We start from the raw sequence: 22,160 nt of genomic DNA, 5'->3' as shown, positions 1-22,160 counted from the left end.
TGAAATAATTAAGCCAAATTTAACTAAACTAAATTTTGTTTTTTGTTTTGTTTTGTTAGTTTTTAGATTTTTTTTTTTTTTTTTTAGTCATACCCAGCAGCACTCAGAAGTTACTCCTGGCTCTAAGCTCAGAAATCACTCCTGGCAGGCTCAGGGAACCATATGGGATGCTGGAATTTGAACTACCAAACATGCCTTACTTACCTCCATGCTACCTCGCCGGACCCAATTACTTTTGTTTTTAAATGCAGTGTAAGAAAGTAATTGAACTCAGATCTCAAAATTCAAAGCATACCAGGGGGTCATTTTGCTGGCCCCTAAATCATTAGAAATTTTTATATTTAATTTTTGTAATTCCTCTGTTGCTCTTCATAACAGTTGCATCATTGTCCAATGTACAGGTTTTTAGTTTGTTTGTTGTTGTTTTGTTTTGTTTGTTGTTGTTTTGTTTTGTTTTGGGGGCCACACCCGGTGACACTCAGGGGTTACTCCTGGCTATGGCTTGGGGAACCAAATGGGATGCCAGGGAATCGAACCGCAGTGCATCCTAGACAGACGCCTTACCGCTTGTTCCACCGCTCTGGTCCCCAATGTATAGTTTTTTCAGAGATTCTGAAGACATGCCAAAAGAAATTAAACGATAAATTCTAAATTAAAAAAGCAGAAAACTCCTCTGGGTTGATATATATTTGTCTTTGTCTTTTCATTTCCCCCAAATAAAATCTAAGATAAGGACAGATTTAATCCTTGCTCTAAAACTTTTGGTATATATTTGCATAAGAAATGAAATGTGCCTCTAAATATCAGTCCATGACTTAATTTATTAATCATTTTTGTTTTTTTCAAATCTGCAATGTACCATTATAAAATGTGTTTTTCAGGGGTCAGAGTGATGGCGAAAGCAGTAAATTGTCTTCCTTGAATGCACTAGCCTAGGATAGACCATGGTTTGATCCCCCCCCCCCCCCCCCCCCGTGTCCTATATGGTCCGCTAAGCCAGGAGCGATTTCTGAGCAAATAGCCAGGAGTAACCCCTGAGCATCAGCGGGTGTGGCCCCAAAACACAACATAAATAAATAAATAAATAAATAAATAAATAAATAAATAAATAAATAAATAATAAAATGTGCTTCCCAGAGGTCTGAGCAGATAGTATAGCATATAGAGCATTTGCCTTGCATACTGCTGACTTATTTAACTACTTGGTGCCCTGTATGGTCCCTCAAGTTCTACTGGGAGTGATGCCTGAGCACAAAGTCAAGACTAAGCTCTGAGAACTGCCAAGTGTGCCCCCAAACAAAACAACAATAAAAAATAGAAGTTGCTTTAAAATGTGTTTCTTATCTGTTTGATTCTCTAACGATTCTTCTTGGGACCATGCAAAAGAGGTAAGTACTTTAAGAAAATGGGTCTTCAATCTTCCAGTACACTAGCTTATTGCCAATAAAACTCTTTTAACTTATCACCTATTTTGATTGTGTCTCACAGGGACTGTAGAATTTGACTTTCACTGTTGTATTACTTTTCTTAGTAAAATCTCTCCAAAATGTTGCACTTTGGCTGTAATATTATCATAGGTGATATTTCTCTGTTTTAGTTTACGTTTTTCTAATAATGAGATGGTAAACATCTTTTCTGATGCCTGGTGATCACTCTATCTCTTCTTTGTGTGTTAATTTGGAACCTTTGCTCTTTTTCAATTGAATTATGCCCTTGCGCAGGGGCCATGCTAATCTTCTCTGTATCGTTCCAATTTTAGTATATGTGCTGCCGCAGAATGGTCTCACTCATCTATGGGTTTTAAGAAAAATGAAAGACATTCTTGCAATAATAATTTCAGACACAAAAGAGAAAAGAGCTGGAAGTTCCAGCTCACCACAGGAAGCTCACCACAAAGAGTGATGAGTTTAGTTAGAGAAATAACTACATTTTGAACTTTCCTAATAATGAGAATGTATGAGGGAAATAGAGAGCCTGTTCAGAGTACAGGCGGGGGTCGGGTGGGGAGGAAGGAGACTTGGGACATTGGTGATGGGAATGTTGCACTGGTGATGGGTGGTGTTCTTTACATGACTGAAACCCAAACACAATCATGTATGTAATCAAGGTGTTTAAATAAAAAAAATAAATTGAATTATGCATTTTATTATTGTATAGCTCTACAACTTATTTTTATATTTTTGTATAATAATCATATGTAAGATTATAGTTGCAAATACCTTCTATTAAGTAGGATGTGGTTCGTTTCTTTGGTTGTTTTTTTTATTTGTTTGTTGTTGTTTTTTATTTGTTTGGGGTTCTATTTTTTTGTTTTTTGTGTTTTTTTGTTTTTTTGTTTTTTGTTTTTTGTTTTTTGTTTTTTTGTGACACTCAGTGGTTAATCCTGGCTATGCACTCAAAAATTGCTCCTGGCTTGGGGGACCAGATGTGACTCCAGGAGATCAAACCAAAGTCCATCCTATGTCAGTTGCGTGCAAGGCAAACATCCTATCACTGTGCCACCGCTCCAGCCCAGAAGTATGATGTGTTTTTATTTTACTTATATTTTCTGTTATTGAGAAAGATGTATTTTAGTATGATACCATTTCTGGTTTATTTTGATTTTATTTTTATTCCAGTTACAGTACTTTCATACACATGCTTCAATTATTTTCTAAAATTAACATTCTATTTGCCAAATATATACTGTGCATCAATGTATGTATGAATTTCACGTACCATTAGGAGTAAGTATAAGACCCCTCAAAGAGTCCTCAAACACAGAATGGAATATAATGCACCACCACTAACATAAAGTAATAGAGGAATCTCAGATTAGCCATTTGAAATATCCCTGATGAGTAAACTGATAATAGAGATGGGGCATGAGTTTATTCTGTGAGATTTTAAATAACCATTGGGTTATTTGCTGTAATAAGATAACCAGAATCATAATTTTAATAGAATAAAAAGTAATGCTTCTGAAAAAATGATTTTACTTGAAACCAAATTTACATTTCTATTTTTGTCTTTCTTTAGTCTATGTCATACTTTGCATACTTTAGTGTGAAAATAGTTGAGGGAGGAAGAATTTTATTCATAAACAGTTTTCATTCATCTAAGACTCTTCCAGTTCCCATTACCTATTCACAGATTCACTAGCCTATCTGTCTACTGTAGAAATAAAAGATGCATTTACTTTTCTTTCTTTAATCTCCTCATTCTTAATTGCCATATTGACAAAAAGGAAACAGTTGTTTACTTTCGAAATTCTCTGGAGCAGCAGCCAAATTAATCCTTTAAAGCAGTGTTTCTGCAGCTCCAGAAACAAGTAGCATGCAAAGTAGCAAGAGGCTCCCTTAAGAGGCAGTAAACACAAGATGACTACACATTAACCTTGACGAAGAGAGCCTTGCAGGCATTTGCCTCTTCCTTTGGAAGCAGGCCAAAGCTTCTGGGGGAAAAGGCTGAGATAGTTAGGACTGGATTGTAAAAAAGTAGACTTGCTGGACAGTTCCCTGGAGTGTTGATCTTTAAGGCAAAGACTGTTGAAAAGTGTTGATCTACCTTTAGGCTATTTCCTCTATTTTCTTGATAACTGGCTCTCAGTTTTGCTCTCAGTAGCATTCTTTTCTGATCTGAGAGAGGAATCATAATCTCTCTGAACTAATGTTGACAACTAATTCTCTTTGACAGATACCTTTATTTTCAGCCTCCCTTGCAGCTACAGGTGACTATTTGATTTGATTCTGGAAAATACTATGAAAGAAATCAACGGTTACAGAAGTACATGCTTCTTATCCCCATTTGCAATATTGTTTTAAAGCTACACCTATATTGCAAAATTAAGAGAAAATCATTCCAAAAGAAGCAAGTTATAAATGTTTTTAGAGTTTTCATAAACTATCAGTATAATAAGAAAATTAAAATTCAGAAAATTAAACTCAAACAGATATAGCATCCATGCATCTAGAAATTTGTGGCAATCTTTATCAGTCCTGACTTTCCCAAATAACCTAGGTGGGTAAAAAGTGATAGAAGCAGAGAAGTGGTACCCTGAGTAGCATGCTTGCCTTGCATACGGACTATCTTAGCTCAATCTCCATTACTTAAGGTATGCTGATTTACACCAAGAGTTATTTCTGAGTGCAGGACTAGGAGTAAACCCTGAGTAAACTGAGGTAAACAAACAAAAACAAACAAAAACAAAAACAATAAAAGACATAGTAGCATCTGTATCTATCATGATGTCACTATCTCTTTTCTCCTCAATCCAGTAATTCAACTGCAACACAAATTTTTCTAGTAACTTTACTATGAATAGTTTTTCTCACTCTCTCCTTTTCATTGTAGCAAGATTGTTTAAGTGTGAATTCTAAGTCACATGAGAGATATATATTTTCTGAGTATAATCTATGTATGTATGTATCTATACATACAATCTATGTATAGATTGTAGATGTGTCTCATAATATAATTATGATTTGATATAATTAATACATTAAGATTATGTGGTGCATCTATTAATGCAATACTGTTTTCTATTTTTACTAGTATTTTGTAGGCATTCAAACCAATAATCTATTTTTCTTCCCTTACAGAATATAGTATTATGAACTGATAAGCATTATAGATGAATAACAGAAAAATGGTGCCACTACTGGCACAGCAAATGCCAGACCCACTCTAGAGAGAAGCGTGAGAGGAGCAAAAAGCTGTAAAAGAACATGAAGATGACTAACAGAAAATCAAACATGTCTCCCTTGATAATTTTCCTAGCAATGCACTATTATCTACATAAAATTCCTCACATGGAAGCATACAGGGAGAAAAATCTATAAAAATCAATTGCAAAGTTCTGGGTTCACTTAGTTTAGGATATATATTAATGTAATGAGATATGCTTGGCTCACCCACCCTCTAAAAAAGACAATGCTCTCTCTTTTAATTTTAATCTTTAATTGTAGTTTCATTTTTAGTCACACCCATTGGCTTATTCCCGGCTTGGTTCTCAGGGAAAGTGATAATATATAGTGATAATATATGGGAGAAACCATGCATTGTGCCCAAATCAAAGCTGGGTCAGCTGCATGCAAGGCAACTACCCTATACATTGCTATCTCTACCCCCCATCCATGTTCACTCTTGAATAAGTCTCTTTCTTTTCTTCCTCATATTCTCTAAAGAAAAGTATAATTCACTATGTGTCTTCTCCTGAAACTCTTTCAGCAAATAATCGTTATAGAGCTGTAAATTACCTGAGTAGTTGTTAAAACACTCTTTTCCTTACAAAGTTATTTCCTCAGTCTAGACAGAATTTTACAGTGAAAAAAATTAGGTGACAGTGACCAATCAATTCTTGAACACAATGCAGATCAAGCGAAAATCAGATGCAATTTAATTATTGTCAAGAAAAATGTTGGGACAAAATTGCCCAGGCTGGGCAGGTGTTCATAGCATAATTTATCAGTCCTGACCCATAAGATATTGCTTGCACAGGGCACCTAGGTAGGTAGAGAGAAAAGCAGTAAAATTCACCTACTGAGGCTACTACCTCTTTTCTAATTTCATCTACATCACCTGTAACTCAGGGAGAAAAAGGAAGAGAGGGAGGGAGGGAGGAAGGAAAGAGAGAGAGAAAGAAGGAAAGAAGGAAGGAAAGGAGGGAGGGAGGAAGGGAGGAAGTCCACAAATCTAAGTTTCTTAGATTTGTTCACAAATCTAGATGCTTTTGAATGATATCTTTCAATTATTCTATTTTAGAATGTATTCAAACAAATTTCCTGCTTAAAACTTCACTTTATTAGTATTTTACTATGACCTATGCAATTCTAGTTTAAAAAAATACTTTTCATGTCACTGGATTGATTTTCAAGTTGAATAAATTAGTCATTCTACTTCCAGTGTTGTGACTATGAATCTTTTTATAACTACAATATTTGTTTAAGTAATCTCTCTGTGAATTCCAGTCTACTAAAAATTTTATCATTTGAGGAAATATGGCTGATTATCACAACTTTGACGCCCCTTGTGTCATGACTGCAACCAAAATGGATCATTTAAATAAGAACGACATTGTGATAGCAATTGTTCAGCTCTCACCTTTGTTACAGTCATTATCATTGGCCATTTTATTTAATTGCATCATTTAATTTGATAGAAGATTATATGTCAGAATAAAATGGACCTTGGGGGGATCAAAACAATCCTAAGATTAAATGATTTAACATCAAATAACTTCAAGGTAAACCCTGAACAAAAAGTTACTAACTTTCCTTACCTCCTTGACCTAGAATAATGCTGGCATAGCTAAATGAGACTATTTTACATTGAGAATTATAGAAATAAAGGAGTATATTACTAAATCACTTAAAGAAGTGTACAAAATACCCAAAATTTAGTACTTAAAAATTAAATCATCCATAAAATATGATTCTTCATAACAGAATTAAAGTGAGTCTTACCAAGTTGGCAGTTCAAGTTTCTGACTTATTCTTAATCTAAGAATATAATTTTGGGAGGACAAGTCCATAGTAGAAAGCATGCCACAAAGTGCAGAGAGTGCGGTTAGAGTAGAGAAGGGTCTACTATGGAAGAGACATGCATGGCATTCCTTTGTTTAACAGTAGTGTAAACCACTGTGTCCAAAAAAAATAAATAAATACTAAAAAAAAAAGGGGGATATTGTGTGTGAAGTAAAATCCTCCCCCAGTAGCATATGGGAGAAGATGGTGGAAGGGTAGACGATGTCAGGGAGGACAAGAGGGAATCTCTTGACATTGGTGACTGGAAAAGTGCACTAGTGAAGAATTTTGTACATTGTATGACACTAACTCAGTCATGAACAACTTTATTTGTAAACAAAACTTTAGTGTGAACAATCTTGATGTTTAAATTAAAAATAAATAGACCAATAAATTAAATAACAACTTCGGAAATCAAAACAAAAAAAAGATAAAAGAAGATTCATGTGTTTCCCATTTATTAAACAATCCCACAGGTACTTGTACCTGACTTTTACAGCACAGCAAGTTTGATGACTTTACAAGATCCCTGGAACTAGAGGTAGATAAGATGTCTTGGCAGCAACTGACCCATTCAGATCCCCGATATCCTGTATGGCCTCTTGAGACCCTCCAGGATTGATTGCCTAGTGTAGAGCAAGAAGTACTGAGCACAACTGGACATGGTCCCTGAAAGTCCCCTCCAAAAAAAGTCCACTAATGACAAACCTTAGACAAGTATACTGTACACATACCAACATTTACATATTGTTTTATTACCAATCAAAAAATAAATTCTATATATTGTTAAGCAAATATTATCATTGTTTTGTGACAAGACACAAGAGTTGTAACAACAGAATTCACTAAATTAAATTTAATAGCAATGCCAAAATAATCACAAAAATATACAGATTATGAACAATTTTAAAAATTGTATTTGACTGTAACTTTAGAGTCTTGAGCTTCAATGTTTTATTGTTTTACTTATCAGCAATATATCCTAAAGGAGAAAGATTGTTAAATATATTAGTACTTGTATTGTCACCTATATAATGATATCAACACATCATCACATGATTCTTTTTAGGGGCTATAAAATGTTAAGCTGGGGCAAAGTTATAGTATAGCTAGTAAGAAGCTTGTCTTTCAGGTAGCCAACCCACTTTAATCCAGAACCTCTGGTGTCTAAAACCCCAGTAGCAGTGATCTCTGCGTATAGAACTAGAAATACATCCTGAGCACAGACAGGTCCCAAAACAAACAAAATATGTAAAACTCCTGGATCCATCTTAGACACCAGAAGATTATATACCAACTGTCCAGACTTGAATCCTGAACCCCAGACATAGAATCGACATAGTTCTTCACAACAGCTACAGGAACCAAAGCCCACCTGGGACATCCTGAATACTACTCGATCTCCAACATGTTCCAGTTCTAATATGATATACTGACAACGAGGAAATTGGGAACAAATGGACATAAGAACACGTTATCCTACCTTACCAACTAATGATAAAACAAAATCGGAAGACTTACCACACTATGGGCTGTGCAAAAGCCAAGAACGTGATCTACAGATGACCGGCTGGCAGAACCATGACCGGGCAATATGTATTCTGGGACCAACAAAAAAGCCCTAGTCTAGGGTTTGGTCTACGTCCTGCATAACAATCATGACCTCCAATTCCAGAGTCCTGACTGAAGCAATTGCAACTGAATGGGTCTTCTGGAAACATAACGAAAGACGATATCCCAGACTCCATCCAAGCTTCAGCGCAAGGGCCAAGACCACTAACCACAGAAGACAGATTAAAATGACATCGAGGAAAAAGAACTTCTAAAATCACAAAGAAAGTCTTCATCATAAGTTCCACTCCTTGACCTGTGCACAGACTGAGACCTCTAGATTTAGAGGTCTGTCGTTATCATCCAGATCAGAGCAGAAGTCTTCCATACGGCACAAAAACACCAAGGGGAGAGTAAATGAACGTTAAAGGAGTCTATAGATAATCCCATGACAATATATTCCAAGGGTAGAGAAACCCTGTATCTCTTAGGCCAAGGGGATTCCCGTTTCGGATGACCCCAATATTTACTGTGCCTATGCAAGGGGGGGGGGAGACAAAAAAAAACACTACATAATTCTTCTTTTTTATTTTAATTTTTAATTTTTTATTATTTTTATCTAGTTTTTGTCAATTTCTTTGTTTTGGGGTAAATATTGAAGTAGTTGTATATTTTTTAATTATATATTTACTTTTTCTTTCTTCTTTTCTCTTCCTCCTTTATGCGCCTTGTCATATTTTCTATCTCATGACCATGGCAACTATGCGGTGCATATTTTTATTGCTGCAGTGCTCACTGGATAGCTTATTTGATTCCTCTTTTTGAACTGTTGTGGTGTCTCACCTTCTTTTCCCCATCGTCCCTCAAACCAAGGCTGAGAACCTTTAAAATGACTCTGCTCATAGTCGGCGTAGTTTTACCCCATTATATTACCTTTCTCTTCCTCAAACAAAACCACATAACTTGAACTTTCTAGTCCCGCCTCCCAATTACAGGGGGCAGTAAAGGAGGCACCAAGACCAAACAGTTATAAGACCAGTAAGTAATAAACTAAACACAGAAGGGACCACACATTCTAGCAGCCCCTAGGGGGGAGAGTGGAGGTTATAGGAGGCAGGATGGGAGCGGTTGTGGGAGGACAATTCGGTGGTGGGAATTCCCCTGATTCAATGTAAATATGTACCTTGAATATTACTGTGAACAATATGTAAGCCGCTATAATTAAAATAAAAATATATTTTAAAAATAAAATAAAATAAAACAAATATGTAAAACTCCTAACACCAAAAATATATATACTTATGATGTATTTTAGTCATCCAACTATGACTTCCTGTCACTTTAAAAGATAACACCTACTTATTAGTGTTTATGTGAAAGTTTTATTTTAAGATATATATAATTATTTCCTTAATTTTTTCACTTTCTTAAAATAAATACAAATCTTTTTGGTTAGATCATCAAGTATTACTCATTTTAATTTCCTCCCTTTTAAACTTCAAGTATGTATAAAATAAAGATATTTAAAGCACATATGTGGCATATTAGTCTGTGTTTGGTTACTGTCACTATAGAGCAAGGGTCCTCAAACTTTTTAAACAGGGGGCCAGTTCACTGTCCCTCAGACCATTGGAGGGTCTGACTATAGTAAAAACAAAACTTATGAACGAATTCTTATGCACACTGCATATATCTTATTTTGCAATGAAGAAACAAAACAGATACAAATACAATATGTGGTCCGCGGGCCATAGTTTGAGGACCATTACTAGAGTATAGAACTAAAGTTTCCCTATGCCACACTCATCAGCACCACTGGGTGTGGCCCCCAACAACAGCTGAAAGTAAGACAGGAGTATGTGATGTAAATTTAAAAATTAAAAAAATAAAATATATAATCTTCATTTATATGTTGAAAATTGGCCTATTGTATTAACCTAAACCCATATTTTAAATACTAAAATGCATTACCCTACTCCTTTTTATTACATTATTAAGCCATTTTCCCCATAACTGTCTGGGAAATAGCAGATTCATAACTAAAATATTACATTTTAATGTAAACAAATTAAATGTTTCTACTATCTTGTGATTATTGGAAAGGAATAGCCATAATGACTCAAGACTTCAATATAGTAGTCTGAGTGAGGTTCATACCTTAGTAGGCATGAAATATAGTTGCCAAAAGATTTGGAAGTAGAATGATAGGAGAGAAAGAAAGCAATAGCTGTTTCAGTTTTGCCTAGAGGTTTTATAAGTTGAGTTCTAATAAAAATCTTTATGTTCAAATACTTGCCATAAAGAATCATCATGTAAGTTGTGAGTCTATCTGAACTGAGTCTATTGAAGGCCCTGAGATAGCTTCTGTCTGACACAGCTCATAAATGAGGTGGCCCCATAGAGTTATTTTAAAACACAAGAGAGAATTGAAATCACCTGTAATTTTTTTCTTATCCCAATTTTTGTCAAATCTACTTAAGCTTGGTGAGTTCAATCACTTAGTGGTCTCAAGAGGGCTAATTCACTGTTTTTAGGTTATGGCTCAGTTCTTCAGACTCTTCTTTTATCCTTAGGCTGCTTTCTCAAATGCTATATTGTAAGGGTGGGCAAACTTTGTCTATAAAAGAATGAGAGTATATTTTAGATTTTATTGGCCATATAATCTCTATAGCAACCATTAAACTCTGCCACTGCAGCAAGAATGCAACCATGGGCAAGATGTGAATGAACAGGTATTGGCTGCATTCCAACCAAATTTTATTTATGCATACCACTTATGGAATTTTATTTTCATGGAAAATTCTATTATAAAATATTTTCTTTTGTAATAGAAAAACAATGCTGTGCTTGCAAAAGAATAGAAAATAGGTAGTGTAAATATTGGCTTGTGGTTTCTACTTCATTGACCTCTGATATTCTGATGTATTACTTAATAATGAAAGCGACTTTGCTAGTCTTAGATGAAGTGGGAGGGAGGCTTGTAGTGCAAGAAAATTTTTTAGTATATTAGCCGGTAATTACTCACCTAGAGTTATTCTTTTAATTTCATGATGTACTCTTATGAACCTAGATTTGTCAGACTTCAACATTTCAAGCTAACATAGTTCTCCCTCTGTCGTGCTCTTGCAGGTCTTTCTGAGTTATAGCCAAATTTATTTATTACCTTCAGGATTAGCTTGCTCCTATCACACCAGAATTTGCAGGCTTCACACCATTGTCTTTGGACATTAAAACTAAAGGAGGTATAAAGAGGCAAATGATATTCTCTGTCAAAACAAACAAACTAAAAAACTGTAACAACAAAAACATCACAATTTGATTGGAATATTGAACTGTGGGTCACTGGAGTATGTTTCCTACTTGACTATAGATTTTGAACAAGATTTTAAATTTACTAAATTTGTCCTTGATTTATAACTCAGCATTCTCCTCAATTAGGGGCATTAAAGCATTACAAAGTAGACTGCAGATTCTCCTTATTTTTGTTCCCAATATCTTATTTTTTCAGAATGAACACTGTCTTTCTCAATTTCTTTCTACACAAACATAAATTATAGAACAGGGACAGTCTCTATGAAATTGGTACTTGGGATTTAGTGTGGCATGTGAAGTTATCTAGAAAGATGACTTATGAATGAAAAGCCTAAAAAAGTGAAGGAACTAACATCTATTATTTAAATAATTCTAGTTCTAATCTGTGACAGCAACAAGTACTTAGTACTCATCTTGAAATTATGTCTAATACACATAAGAAAAGTAATGTATCTCATAATTATTTAGGTCTTAAAGGATAAATGAGAGCTGAGAGGCAATGTGGGGTCAGATCAAAAGTATAGTTTAAAGATTTGGTTTAACTCTTAATTCAAAAGTAGTGAAACATTTGATACTGCATACCTAATATGACTCTGTTATAAAAGATTATCTGATGGCAAATGTGTTAATAACAGGCTACAGGAACACAAAGTTAGAAACAGAGACAAGCTGGGAAATTATAATAATCATGGCAAATAAAATGATTACTGAACTGTAGAGATTGCATAGTAGTTAAAGTGAATGTCTTGTGTGCAATGGACCACTATTCAGTTCTGTTGAACCACCTGGTCCCTGAGCATTGCCAAATGTATTTCTGGAGGTTTCATGTATAACCCAGGGTGGACTGGGTTATAATAATGAGCACCATTGTCCTATCAACACTATAATCTTAATTCCCTGCTATGAATCCCTGACTAGGTTGACCAAGAGTCTCTGAATGGTCACCTGGATATCCTGAGCACATGTTGAGAGGTCCAAACAAGATGCCATGGCTTGGATCACTAGATGTGATAAAAATAATTTTAACTATGAATACAATTTGAAAGTAGAGATAAATGAAATGAGATTTTTTGAAATAATAATCTGGAAATAGAATATTTGTATCTAGTTCTGAGATATCAGCAACATGTTGGCAAAGTTGACTTGGGAAGAATATTATAAACTCTAACTTAGACTTACATTTAGATGTTTATTATCTAGTTAGATATAAATGACAAGGGACAATTGGAACTAAGGTGAGTATTGGACAAAAATACATATACAAAGAAGTGTTAATAAATCCTATGTGTTGAAAATTAATATAGGCAAAATGGAAAGATAGTTCTATCAGGTACGTTTGCTCGGCTTGTAGTTATAGATTTCTTTTTATTTATGTTGCTTTTGTTTTAGCTGCTATTAAATTATAGTAGAATCATTTTTGATGATTCAATAAATAAAACAAAGTACTTGAGGCATTGTATTTGAGAGTAATGGAGAAGTGGATTGGCTAGCAGCACTGAATGGTTACTTTTGGCTCTGTGCTCAGAAATGGTCAACTGCTATGCAAAATAAATGAATGCCCTATAGGCCATGCTATTACTCCCACCCACCTTTGCCTTTTTTGTTTGTTTGTTTGTTTGTTTGTTTTGGGGGCAGTCACATCCTGCAGTGGTCAGAGGTTACTCCTGTGTCTACACTCAGAAATCGCTCCTGGCAGGTTCTGGGGACCATATGGGAAGCCGGGATTCAAACCACCGTCCTTCTGCATGCAAGGCAAAACCCTGTCTCCATGCTATCTCTCCGGCCCCTGCCCCTGCCTCGGCCCCTCCTTTGCTTTTTTTCTGAAAAGAAAATCCTCAATAACTACAGAGAACTAGAGAGATATTTTAAAAGTGCTACATTGCTACACTCTTTAATCAATAAATATTTGTACTTGAAAATAAAATATTTCAGAACTCCTCCCAAGCTAAGAATTACATAGCACAAAAATTTTGTTTCTTTCTATATATAATAGACAAGAATGGGGTTTTTCACATAGCCCTCCAAATTAGAATTTGTAAAAATTTTACCTTGTACTATTAGAAGATTTTTTTCACTCTCAATTATAGTTTTATTCCCTTTCAGCCACTGGAGCTGGTCTGTGAAAATAGGTAAAACTTTGTTCTTTACCTGAACCCATACCTAGTTCAGACTGGCCTCTAAGTGGGGAATTTCCTCACAAAAAAATTCATGTTGTGATCATTTAATTCTCTTTTTTTATTTTATTTTTTATTTAACATCTTGATTACATATATGATTGTGATTAGGTTTCAGTCATGTAAAGAACACCCCCTTCACAGTGCAACATTCCCACCAAATGTCCCAAATATTCATCCATCCCACGCCACCCCCACCTGTACTCCAGACAGGCTTTCAAGTTTCCTCATTCATTCACATGATTATGGTAGTTCTCTGTGTAGATATTTCTATAGCTGCAATCACCACTCTTTGTGGTGAGCTTCATGAAGTGAGCTGGAAGTTCCAGACCTCCTCTCATTGTCTCTGAGGATTGTTACAAAAATGACTTTTATTTTTCTTAAAACCCATAGATGAGTGAGACTATTCTGCATCTCTCTCTCCCCCTCTGACTTATTTCACTCAGCATGATAGATTCCATGAACATCCATGTATAAGAAACTTTCATGACTTCATCTCTCCTGACGGCTGCATAATATTCCATTATGTATACGTACCACAGTTTCTTTAGCTATTTGTCTGTTGAAGGGAATTTTGGTTGTTTCCAGAGCCTGGCTATTGTGAATAGTGCTGCAAAAAATATAGGTTTGAGGAAGGGGTTTTTGTATTGCATTCTTGTGTTCTTAGGGTATATCCCTAAGAGTAGAATAGCTGGGTCGAATGGGAGCTCAATTTCCAGACTTTGGAGGAATCAACATATCACTTTCCATAGAGGTTGGACTAGACAGCATTTCCACCAGCAGTGGATAAAAGTTTCTTACTCTCACATCCCCACCAGCACTGATTATTCTCATTCTTTGTGATGTATGCCAATCTCTGTGGTCTGAGATGGTATTGCATCGTTGTTTTGATTTGCATCTCCCTGATGATTAGTGATGAGGAGCATTTTTTCATATGCCTTTTGGCCATTTGTATTTCATTTTTATCAAAGTGTCTGTTCATTACTTCTCCCCATTTTTTGATGGAATTAGATGTATTTTTCTTGTAAAGTTCTGTCAGTGTGCTGTGTATTTTGGATATTAGCCCCTTATCTGATGGGTGTTGGGTGAATAGTTTTTCCCACTCGGTGGGTAGCTTTTGTATCCTGGGCACTATTTCTTTTGACATGCAGAAGCTTCTCAGCTTAATGTATTCCCATCTGTTTATCTCTGCTTCCACTTTTTTGGAAAGTGCAGTTTTCTCCTTCAAGATGCCTTTAGTCTCAATGTCATGGAGTGTTTTACCTACATGTTGTTCTATATATCTTATGGTATCAGGTCTGATATCAAGGTCTTTAATCCATTTGGATTTTACCTTCGAACATGATGTTAACTGGGGGTCTATGTTTGCTTTTTTGCAAGTGGCTAACCAGTTCTGCCAGTACCAGATGTTGAAGAGGTTTTCCCTGTTCCACTTAGGATTTCTTGGTGCTTTGTCATAAATTAGGTGATTATATGTCTGGGGAACATTGTCTGAGAACTCAAGCCTATTCCACTGACCTAAGGGTCAGTCTTTATTCCACTACCATGCTGTTTTGATAACTATTACTTTGAGTACAGTTGAAAGTTGGGGAAAGTAATGCCTCCCATTTTCCTTTTCCCTAGGACTTCTATAGCTATTCGAGGGTGTTTTTGTTCCAGATGAACTTCATAAGTGCTTGATCCACTTCCTTGAAGTATGTCATGGGTATTTTTAAGGGGATCACATTAAATCTGTATAATGCTTCGGGGAGTATACCATATTAATGATGTTAATCCTGCCAATCCATGAACAGGGTATGTGTTTCCATTTCAGTGTGTCCTCTCTTATTTCTTGGAGCAGGGTTTTATGGTTTTCTTTGTATAAGTCCTTCACGTCTTTAGTCAAGTTGACTCCAAGGTATTTGAGTTTCTGTGGCACTAATGTGAATGGGATTGCCTTCTTGACTTCCTTCTCTTCCCTATCATTATTGGTGTATAAAAAGGACATTGATTTCTGTGTGTTAATTTTGTAGTATGCCACCTTGCTATATGAGTCTATTGTTTCTAGAAGCTTTTTGGTAGAGTCTTTAGGGTTTTCTAAGTAGAGAATCATGTCATCTGCAAACAATGAGAGCTTGACTTTTTTCTTTCCTATCTAGATTCCCTTGATATCTTTTTCTTGCCTGATCACTATAGCAAGCATTTCCAGTACTATGTTGAAGAGCAGTGTTGAGAGCAGACAGCCTTGTCTTGTACCACAATTTAGTGGAAAGGCTTTTAGTTTTTTTCCATTGAGGATAATATTAGCCATTAGCTTGTGGTAGATGGCTTCAACTAAATTGAGACAGGTTCCCATCTTACTGAGAGGTTTTTTTTTTATCAAGAATGGGTTTTTGGACCTTATCAAATACTTTCTCTGCGTCTATTGATATGATCATGTTATTTTTATTTTTTTTAATTTGAAATAAAGTTTAATCGTGATACAATTTCATATCATTGCCAAATGTGTCCTTTGGCACAATGAGTTCTTGGATATATTAACTCATTAATAAGATATGTAGTTCACACAAATATGCAATGGAAAGTATATTTTATTTTATATCATTAAATTAGCATTTTTTATAAATTTTGGACTCAGTTATATCAATTACTCTATAATGCTAATATTCACAATGCATTTAAATTAATCATATGTTTTATTTTTTCATATTTTTAAGCCGGCAGTACTAAGCCCGCTACTGTTATTTTATTTAACAGAATTTTTTTGGTTTGTTTTTTTTCTTCTTTTTTTTATCTTTATTTAAACACTGTGATTACAAACATGATTATAGTTGTATGATTACAGTCATGTAAAGACTAGGAAACATGTTTGACAATGTATCACACACACAGAGTAATGGTTGAATTTATTTTTGGTCAAAATCAAATAGAGTTTGAATAACTCTAAGTTTGGTCTTACTGTCTGGTAATAGTCTTCAACACTCAGAATGAAATAGAGTAATTTATAATTTTTAGCAAACAGGATTTCTTTCTGAGATTGATAAGTTACAAAATTCTAAATGGACTGTGAAAATCACTGACTCAAACAGAAAATTCATGAAAATGGAGTCCAGACCAAATTACACAGGCCAAATAAAGTCACCATTAGAAAATATTTTTCAAAATATTTCTCAAGTGAAATACACAGGCAGCAACTTTGTTAAAAAGGATCACCAAGTGGTTCTGTAAACTAGCTACTATGAAGTAGAAATTGAAGTTTCATCATTCATATATATATTATGAAAGTTGAAAATTATGGGAAAGATGGCTAAGTGAGATAGATTAAGAAAAAGCATAATCACAGGAGTTAAAATGTGTGAGACTTTTCAGTATTATAGCCACTGGTGATTGTAGTAAATTATATAAACCTTCAATATGATTATCTCAGAAAGTATTGTTAAATTCCCTTATTGGCAATATAATACACTTACTAAAAAGTAATTAATTACTTTTTTTTTGCTGATACTTTTTAAAAATCAATCTAAGAATTAATAGTAGTAATAGTAGTAGAGTTGGTAGGGTCTGTGGTTTCCATGACTATGGCATCCCCTACTTGTCCTGTGGCCCATTGTGACTTCAGTGCCAATGATGTCACTGACCCTATATAAACAGGGCCTTCAGGTTCTAGGCTCATTTGCCATTGGCAAATTTTGAAAATGGAGTTAGAAAATGTTTGTTTGGTTGAATTTATTTGGATTTTTTTTATTCTTTTCATCTGTTGCAAGGTAAGGACACAGGGGATTTAGTAACAGGCCAGTATCTAAGATGGAAACACCAGAGAAACAAAGATTGGGAGTCTGAAAGAAGGGTAGCATATTACTTCTCTCAAAGACTCAAGGAGCAGGAATGAGGAGTGAAGGGAGAGCCAATTTTACACCAAGTGCAGAGACTCTTGGGGTGTTATAGCTGGGTCTGAGAGAAAACCTCCACAGGCAGTACTGGTAGAGAACTGGCTTTTGTTTCTTTGGAGGCTCAGTTCTGCAGAACAAGCCACAGACCCATGTGGGGGTCAATTTTGTTGAGCTTCTAGGACAGTTTAGATGAGTTTCTAAGAGACTCTCAGCAGAGGTTGACCAGGGTTCTTTCTGAGGAAGGACATGGATCAGGACCTGGTTCTATGAGTTTCTTTGTCAGAGCGTGGCTGGCACCAAGAGTCTGGGCCTCACTCTGAGGAGAATCAAAGATTTTAGGATCTTTGTAAGTAATCAAGGAAGAGATCTGACCCTGAGTTCACTGTGCTGCTCAGATGAGGCTTCTTAATTGTCCAGAGGCCCATCTCACTCTCTCTTTTCTTCTCAGATATGCAGGGTGGCAAGGCAAGGTGACAAGAGGCGGGGCTGGAAAAGAAGAGGTAAGGAGCTGCTTTCTGAACCCTCCAAGGGGCACCCTCCTCTCCTGCCATCAAGTCCCAGGCCATGAACTCTGAGGATGTCAGTGTAGACATCCTCAGCGAACCCTGGGCCATGAGGAACAGCCCATGGAAGAAAAGACAAATCCTGAGGGAGTTTGGGGAGTCCCATTGGCCCATCCCAGGGAGGGCTGGGGAGTAGCTGCTACCCTCCAGTGTGGGGGAGGAGGCAGGAACTTGTGCTCGAATTGGCCACATTCCCTGAGGATATATGACAGGTCCCCTGAGGGAACTCTGTCTTTGGGGCTTTCTGGGTGGATTTGGGAACCCTGAAGATGGTTGGACATGCCCTTTCCAGAAGCAGTTGCCTCTCTGGGTGATTGTGGTGGTTGGGCAGATCCTGGGGGCTCAGACAGAACTGACCAGGGTCACCTCTGAACCCCTGAAGAGAAGCTCTGTTGCCGCCCCTGATGTGTTCCCTCCTTATTGCAGAAAGAAAAATTTCTCTTAAGGGTCTAGAGAAGAAGACCTCATGGCTGCATCGCCCCCTGACCAGGTGACTAATTCTCCTGCAACCATTAAGGGCCTAGGCCTACCTGCAATGCACATGGTGGGGGGAGCCATGGAAACGGGTGCCATGTCATTGGCCCTGGGGCAGTTGGGGGTACTGGGACTTCAGGTGGCAGTTGGGGTACCGTGACATCACTGGACGAGGCGGGAGGGGTAGTGGGGAGGGATTTCTTGGGCCCCACCTGAGCCAGAGCCACCAGGATTCTTTCCTCTCCATCCTGGTTCATTCCTGTGCTCTGTGTCCTCTGCAGACTCCCGGGCAGGGCACACGCCATCACCAGCTGTCACCTCACACCAACCCAATCTGTTGACTCAGGAAAAGTGACACCACTCATGGACCATGAGCATCTGGAGAGCCCAAAAGACCAGGCTAAAAAGCTCCCTTCTGGGGCCCTGCCAAGCCCCTCCCAACCCAAAAAGTCAAGTCCCGTGGTGCTGCGCATCTTCAATGACATCCCTCCAACAGGAAATACTGTCCCAAGGAGATCCAGCATCACAGAGAGGTCCCCCACCCCCTTAATTCAACCCTGTCCCATCCTAGAAACAGCCAGGGATGGTGGTGAGTGGTCCGGCAGCCTGTCCCCACCTGAAATTCGTAAGCCATTTCAGCCCAGAGCCAGGAAGAGAGTGGTCCCCGAAAAGTCTCAGGATGACCCCATGTCTTCCACCCCTGCAGTGAAGTCCCCTAAAAACCTATTCAAAAGAGTTATGAGTAGACTTTGCAGATGCTGCTGCTGCTGCCCGAAACGGGGAAAAAGTAAAGCCAGTAGCCCATACATGCCTAGATATTCAGACCCACTAATGCTGCCATGCTTAATGCATTCGGCTACAGAAATGACCTTTGAGAGAATTAGTTCAGTCTAGAATCCCTGACCTATATAGAAAATATCCAGGATTCTACCTGTCAGATTAATCTAGATAACATCTCTCTCCCAGATCAAAAGTATCATTCGACATTATGATCCCCTAAATCCAGGATATGGATTAGCTCTAGAGGGTCCACTTTCACCCCTATGGCCAAAACTTGTATACAGGTATCTTGAATAACACCAACTGGAAGTTCATGACCAAAAAATATGTATCCTATGTTTATATTTAATAAAAATAAAATGTTACATTCTGACTTATTAAACTGTTCTTTTTTAAATATTTTTATTTAAACACCTTGGTTACAAACATGATTGTGGTTGTGTTTCAGTCATCTGACACCCCCCCATCACCAGTGCAACATTCCCATCACCAATGTCCCAAATATCCCAACTCCCCTCCCTGCCCCCATTTGTACTCTAGACAGGCTTTCTATTTCCTTCATATATTCTCATTGTTAGGATAGTTCACAATGTAGTTAGTTATTTCTCTAACTAAACTCATCACTCTTTGTGGTGAGGTTCATGATGTCGGCTGTAATGTCCAGCTGTCCTCTTTTTTGTCTCTGAAAATTGAGAAATGTCTTTCATTTTTCTTAAAACCTATAGATGAGTGAGACCATTCTGCATCTTTCTCTGACTTATTTCACTCAGCATAATAGATTCTATGTACATCCATTTATTGTAAAATTTCATGACTTCATCTCTCCTGACAGCTGCATAATATTCCATTGTGTATATGTACCACAGTTTCTTTAGCCATTCATCTGTTGAAAGGCATCTTGGTTCTTTCCACAGTCTTGCTATGGTAAATAGTGCTGCAATAAATATAGGTGTAAGGAAGGGACTTTTGTATTGTATTTTTGTGTTCCTAGGGTATATTCCTAGGAGTGGTATAGTTGGACAGTATGGGAGCTTAATTTCCAGTTTTGGGAGGAATCTCCATATTGCTCTCCAGAAATGTTGAACTAGTTGGCTTTCCAACCAGCAGTGGATAACAGTTCTTTTCCCACCGCATCCCCGCCAACACTGCTTGTTCTCATTCTTTGTGATGTGTGCCAATCTCTGTGGTATGAGGTGGAACCTCATACTTCTTTTGATTTGCATCTCCCTAATGATTAGTGATGTGAAGCATTTTTTCATGTGCTTTTTGGCCATTTGTATTTCTTCTTTATCAAAGTGTCTGTCCATTTCTTCCAATTTTTTGATAAAATTAGATGTTTTTTCTTGTAGAGTTCTGTCAGTGCCCTGAACATTTTGGATATTAGCCCCTTGTCTGATGGATATTGGGAGAATAGCTTCTCCCACACAGTGAGTGGCTCTTGTATCCTGGGCACAATTTCCTTCGAGGTAGAGAAGCTTCTCAGATTAATATATTCCCATCTGTTAATCTCTGCTTTCACTTGCTTGGAGAGTGCAGTTTCCTCCTTGAAGATACCTTTAGCCTCAATGTCATGGAGTGTTTTACCTACATGTTGTTCTATATACCTTATGGTATCAGGTCTGCTATCGAGGTCTTTAATCCATTTGGATTTTACCTTCATACATGATGTTAGCTGGGGGTCTGAGTTCGCTTTTTTGCAAGTGGCTAGCCAGTTGTGCAACCACCACTTGTTGAAGAGGCTTTCTTTGCCCCATTTAAAACTTCTTGGTCCTTTATCAAAGATTAGGTGATTGTATGTCTGGCGAACATATTTTGAGTATTCAAGCCTATTCCATTGATCTGAGGGTCTGTCTCTATTCAAATGCCATGCAGTTTTGATAACTATTGCTTTGTAATACAGTTTAAAGTTGGGGAAAGTAATGCCTCCCATATTATTTTTTCCAATAATTGCTTTGGCTATTCGAGGGTGTTTATTGTTCCAAATGAATTTCAAAAGTGCCTGATCCAGTTCTTTGAAGAATGTCATGGGTATATTTAGAGGGATTGCATTAAATCTGTACAATGCTTTGGGGAGTATTGCCATTTTAATGATGTTAATCCTGTCAAACCATGAACAGGGCATGTGTTTCCATTTTTGTGTCCTCTCTTATTTCTTGGAGCAGAGTTTTATAGTTTTCTTTGTATAGTTCCTTCACATCTTTAGTCAAGTTGACTCCAAGATATTTGAGTTTGTGTGGCACTAATGTGAATGAGGTTGTTTTTTTAATGTCCATTTCTTCCCTATTATTATTGGTGTATAGAAAGGCCATTGATTTTTATGTGTTATTTCTGTAGCCTGTCACCTTGCTATATGACTCCATTGTTTCTAGAAGTTTTTGGTAGAGTCTTTAGGGTTTTCTAAGTAGAGCATCATGTCATCTGCAAACAGTGAGAGCTTGACTTTTTCCTTTCCTATCTGGATTCCTTTGATATCTTTTTTTTGCCTGATCACTATAGCAAGGCCTTCCAGTGCTATGTTAAACAGGAGTGCGAGAGAGGACAGCCTTGCCTTGTGCCAGAATTAAGAGGGAGGGAAGGCTTTTAGTTTTTCTCCATTAAGAATAATATTTGCCACTGGCTTATGGTAGATGGCCTTAACTATATTTAGAAAGGTTCCTTTCATTCCCAACTTGCTGAGAGTTTTGATCAAGAATGGGGTTGGACTTTATCAAATGCTTTCTCTGCATTTATTGATATGATCATGTGATTTTCATTTTTCTTGTTGTTGATGTTGTGTATTATGTTGATAGATTTAGGGAGGTTAAACCATCCTTGCATTCCTGGTCTGAAACTTACTTAATCATAATTAATGATCTTCTTGATGATGCATAGAATCCTATTTGCCAGGATTTTGTTGAGGATCTTTGCATCTGTGTTCAACAGGGATATTGTTTT

At 36.9% G+C, this 22,160-nt stretch overlaps 1 pseudogene; it reads right to left on the bottom strand.

The window, feature by feature from the left end:
- Nucleotides 1–1,671: 1,671 nt before the first annotated feature.
- Nucleotides 1,672–1,787, bottom strand: LOC126026888 (uncharacterized; annotated as a pseudogene).
- Nucleotides 1,788–22,160: the final 20,373 nt, after the last annotated feature.

Source organism: Suncus etruscus, chromosome 13 (genome assembly GCF_024139225.1).
Source record: "Suncus etruscus isolate mSunEtr1 chromosome 13, mSunEtr1.pri.cur, whole genome shotgun sequence".
Lineage (NCBI taxonomy): Eukaryota > Metazoa > Chordata > Mammalia > Eulipotyphla > Soricidae > Suncus > Suncus etruscus.
The sequence above is the reverse complement of the archived record's forward strand: the minus strand, read 5'-3'. Positions and strand labels throughout refer to the sequence as shown.